This window comes from Sapajus apella, unplaced genomic scaffold (assembly GCF_009761245.1).
Source record: "Sapajus apella isolate SASKATOON/1434 unplaced genomic scaffold, GSC_monkey_1.0 scaffold27, whole genome shotgun sequence".
In the NCBI taxonomy this organism is placed as follows: Eukaryota; Metazoa; Chordata; class Mammalia; order Primates; family Cebidae; genus Sapajus; species Sapajus apella.
This window is the reverse complement of record NW_022436967.1, coordinates 12,921,806-12,927,345: the sequence shown is the minus strand read 5'-3', so window position 1 is coordinate 12,927,345 and position 5,540 is coordinate 12,921,806.

Genomic DNA, 5,540 nt, shown 5'->3' with positions numbered 1-5,540 from the left:
AGGGCACCCTTGTCTAGCACCAGTTTTCAAAGGGAATGCTTCCAGTTTTTGCCAGTTCAGTATGATATTGCCAGTGCATTTGTCTTAGATAGCTTTTATTATTCCGAGGTACATTCCATCGATACCTAGTTTATTGAGAGATTTTAGCATAAAGGGCTGTTGAATTTTGTCAAATGCCTTCTAAGCATCTATTGAGATAATCATGCGGTTATCGTCTTTGGTGCTGTTTATATGATGGATTATGTTTGTAGATCTGCGTATGTTGAACCAGCCTTGGATCCCCCAGATGTAGCATACTTGATCGTGATAGATAAGCTTTATGATGTGTTGTTGGATTCGGTTTCCCAGTATTTTATTGAAGATTTTTGCATCGATGTTCATCATCATTATTGGCCTGAAATTTTTTTTTTAGTTGTGTCTCTGCCAGGTTTTGGTTTCAGGATGATGTTGGTCTTATAAAATGAGTTAGGGAGGATTCCCTCTTTTTGTAGTGTTTGGAAAACTTTCAGAAGAAATGGTACCAGCTCGTCTGTGTATGTCTAGTGGAATTAGGCTGTGAAACCTTCTGGACCTAGCCTTTTTTTGGTTGATAGGCTATTAATTGCTGCCTCAACTTCTCATGTTATTATTGGCCTATTCAGGGATTCAACTTCTTCCTGGTTTAGTGTTGGAAGGGTACAAGTGTTCAGGAATTTATTCATTTCTTCCAGATTTACTGGTTTATGTGCATAGAGTTGGTTGTAATAATTTCTGATGGTAGTTTGCGTTTCTGTGGAATTGGTGATGATATCCCCTTTATAGTTTTTTATTGCATCTATTCAATTCTTCTCTCTTTTCTTCTTTATTAGTCTGGCTAGTGGTCTATCTATTTTGTTGATCTTTTCAAAAAACCAGCTCCTGGATTTATTAATTTTTCAAAGGGTTTTTTATGTCTATCTCCTTCAGTTCGGCTCAGATCTTATTTATTTCTTTTCTTCTGCTAGCTTTTAAATTTGTTTGATTCTGCTCTTCTAGTTTTAATTGTGACACTAGGATGTCAATTTTAGATCTTTTCTCACTTCCCTGGTGGGCATTTAGTGCTATAAATTTCCCTGTAGACACTGCTTCAAATGTGTCCCAGACATTCTGGTACATTATATCTTCACTCTTATTGGTTTTGAAGACTATCTTTATTTCTGCTTTCATTTTATATTTTATTATGTATGCAGTAGTCATTCAGGAGCAGGTTGTTCACTTTCCATGTACTTGTGTGGTTTTGAGTGAGTTTCTTAATCCTGGGTTCTAATTTAATTGCACTGTGGTCTGAGAGATTGGTCGTTACCATTTCTGTTCTTTTACATTTGCTGAGGAGTGATTTACTTCTGATTATGTGACCAATTTTAGAGTAAGCTCAATGTGGTGCAGAGAAGAATGTATATTCTGTGGATTTGGGGTGGAGAGTTCTTTATATGTCTATTAGGTCAACTTGTTCCAGATCTGAGTTCAGGTCCTGGATATCCTTTTTAATTTTCTGTCTCGTTGATGTGCCTAATATTGATGAAGTAGCATTAAGGTCTCCATCTATTACTGTGTGGGAGTCTAAGTCTCTTTGCATGTCCTTAAGAACTTGCTTTATGTATCTGGGTGCTCCTGTATTGGGTGCATATATATTTAGGCTAGTTAGCTCTTCTTGTTGCATTGAAGCCTTTATCATTATGTAATGCCCTTCTTTGTCTCTTTTGATCTTTGTTGGTTTAAAGTCCATTTTATCAGAGATTAGGATTGCAATCCCTGCTTTTTTATGCTCTCCATTTGCTTGGTAAATCTTCCTTTATCCCTTGATTTTGAGTCTATGTGTGTCTTTGCATGTGAGATGTGTCTCCTGAATACAGCACACCAATGAGTCTTAACTTATTATCCACTTTGCCAGTCTGTGTCTTTTGATTGGGGCATTTAGCCCATTTGCATTTAAGGTTAATATTGTTATGTATGAATTTGATCCTGCCATTTTGATACTATCTGATTGTTTTGCCTGTTAGTTAATGCGGTTTCTTCATTGTGTCGATGGTCTTTACCATTTGGTACATTTTTACAGTGGCTGGTACAAGTTTTTCCTTTGCATGTTTAGTGCTTTCTTCAGGAGCTCTCGTATGGCAGGCCTGGTGGTGAGGAAATCTCTCAGCAATTGCTTGTCTGTAAAGGATTTTATTTATCCTTCACTTATGAAGCTTAGTTTGGCTGGATATGAAATTCTGGGTTGAAAGTTCTTTTCTTTAAGGATGTTGAATATTGGCCCCTCCGTTCTTCTTGCTTGTAGAATTTCTGCTGAGAGATTCGCTGTGAGTCTGATGGACATGACTTTCTTTCAAAATGTAAGCATGAACAATTTTTGAGTTGAATAGAATTTAAAATCTAACAAGTATTTTTGCAAAATTATCATACTGGACAAATTTTTCTAAGAAATAAATTGATGTTCTGAGTCAAAATTTGAAATTTATTGCCTGGTTATTTTGTTTTGTTTTTAACATGCTGTCTTTAATTGAGAAGTAAATATTCTATAACTAGTTTTTCTACTTCTGAAAAGCTATTTTTAAAATTCTCTAGTGAAAAGATGAAATTCACTTTTGACCAATTTTCTTCTATTGTCATGGTTAAAATAAGAAATACTATGATGGAGACTGTTACTTATCTGTCTCCACTTCTATAATTGTTAGCTGAGTACATGGCTGCCTGCAAATAAAGACTACACTACCCAGCCTCTCTTGCAGCTACTTGCAACCTCATATCAAAGTTCTGGTCATGGGATTCAATAGAGTATTATAAGACAGCTTCTGGGAAATCTTAAAAAATAATTGATGTACGTCTTCTACCTTTTCTCCTCTCCTTCCTCCAACCTCCCTGAAAGTGAAATTAGGAGCCAAAGTCAGCTTCATACCATTAAGCAGTATGATCACACTGGACTCTGTGCTCAGAAGGGATCAATACTTGATTTATTTCTCCACTGTAGGCTTCTTGAAACTTTTAATAATATTCTCTTTCAACTTGTGTTTTGTAAGTGAAGTCCTGTGGGACAACAGTGCATGTGCAGGAGCAGAAGAGATGCATGCAATATGTTTTCCTGGCATCCCTCCCTTTTGCATATATGGCATTCTGGATGCTCATGAGGTCAGAATTTCAGTGGATAATGTATGAGAGTTTCTCAAGAGGCAAAGTGAGTACATAGTAAACATTTTATGTTATGTTCAACTGAATAAACAGGAAATACTGTCAGCTTCAGAATTCCACATTATTTGAGGAAAAATTTGGCTCAAATCCAAGGAGAAGACAAGAGCATTCTAAAGAAGACAAAAAGGACTGAAGAGTCCTATCAAGTCCTTTTTCACTTGTGTCACTTCTCTGTATCGTTAGTCAACTACTGAAAATGATAAAGGTCTTTCTCCTTTCAGTCTTTCCTGATTCATTAGTAAGCTAAAGGTAGAGAATATAGTTAGATTGTGTGCATACAAAAAGTGAAATAAAAACATTTGAGTCAGTTTTATGTAGTGTTTCCACTGTTCTGCATATCTGATCTATGAAATATGAATCATGTAATTTTGGTGAGTTAAACATATGAATTAAATGTTTTTATATTTGCACTTAAAACTACCATCATTCTCAGCAAACTGACGCAAGAACAGAAAATCAAACACCGCATGTTTTCACTCATAGGCGGGTGTTGAACAATGAGAATGCATGGACACAGGGAGGAGAACATCACACACTGGGTTCTGTTGAGGAGAATAGGGGAGGGACAGCGAGGGTTGGGGAGTTGGGGGGGATAGCATGGGGAGAAATGCCAGATATAGGTGAAGGGGAGGAAGGCAGCAAATTATGCTGCCATGTGTGTACCTATGCAACAATCTTGCATGTTCTTCACATGTACCCCAAAACCTAAAATGCAATTAAAAAAAACTTGCCAACATAAATGTAAACAAGGAATGGCAAAATTCATGCTGATAACTTAAAATTTTAACTTTTCTTTACACAGAAGAACATTAAGAGCAAAAACAAGCAAACAAACCAAAAAACCCCTAACAACCTAAGAAACAATCTGACTGAGCATGATGGCTCACACCTGTAATACTAGCATTTTGGGAGGCCCAGTGGGTGAATCACTTGAGTTCAGGAGTTTGAAACAAGCCTGGGCAGCACAGTGAAATCCCCTCTCTACAAAATACAAAAATTAGCTGGGTGTAGCAGGGCATACCTGTGCTCCTAGTTACTTGGGAGGCTGAGGTGGGAGGTTTGCTTGAGCATGGGTGGTTGAGGCTGCAGTGACACGTGATCTCAGCATTGCACTCCAACCTGGGTGACAAAGCAAAATCCTTTGTAAAAAAAAAAAAAAAAGAAGAAGAAGAAGAAAAGAAAACATGAAGAAAAAATATTTAGAAAGAGAAGTAGCTTTATATTTTAGTACCTTTAAATCTATCTTTTTCCTGATTTTTGTAAAAGAGTTTACTATTTTCATTTTACACTGTACTTTGAAACTTAAAGTGCTGGCTCTACATGGAAGGGATGGCTAGAATTCATCCTTAGTTCATGAGACTGAAGGCCAGACCTTAAGAATGGCAGAAAGGAAAGCTGGAAATAAGCTGGATTCCATATGACTGCCAAGACTTATAAGCCAGCCATGAGCTGTTCACATCCAGATTTCTCAGAATGAAAAATAAACTTCTATCATGCTTAACCAGCCATTTAGGGAAGGCTCTGTTATTCACAGCCCCACCTAATCCTAACTCATACAAGCATAGAGTTGGAGAAAAGGAATTTTAAAAGTAGGAGATTTCACTGTTATGCATTTTTCATTACAGACACTATCCTAAAGACACAAAAAGATAATTTAACAGAAAAATGGTCACAGAGATGAGTGACTATATTCAAAATGAGTCTCATGTGACTCACTGATATTCTGCCGTTCATTGATTTTTTGACTTACAAAATCTAAATAACCCTAGACAAAGAGGTTTGCTTGAATGTACATTGTCTAATTTTAGTAGATTTGTTTAGCCTTTTTTTTTCAAAGAAATAGTTGCTTTATTGTTTGAATATATTCAAAACATAGGAAAAGTCATTATGAAAATAGAGTGACAACTAAGGTATTTTTCTTAGTGTTAAAAAAAATGTCTAGTGAGGAGACAGGCAGGAGAACACCTAATAACACATGCAAAGCAGAATGAAATAGTTGTTAATCTAGTGATGCAAGAACATACCTTAGGAATAATTGTTTACAAACAAAGAAATCTTAGGAAATTATGTAGATCAGTTTCATTAAAGCTGAGAATTACTGTATATATATATAGTACCATACATATATTATACTATTTACCTCCACAGTACTTTCGTGAGGAAAAAAGAGATAAAATACATTAAGAGTATGCATAGGCACATATTAGGAATGCAACAAACGTTAATCTTTGACCTCTTCACTCACATCTTTACTGCAAAATCCCTTCCATGTAGGGCCAGTACTTTAAGTTTCAGAGTACAGTATATATATATATATATATATATATATATATATA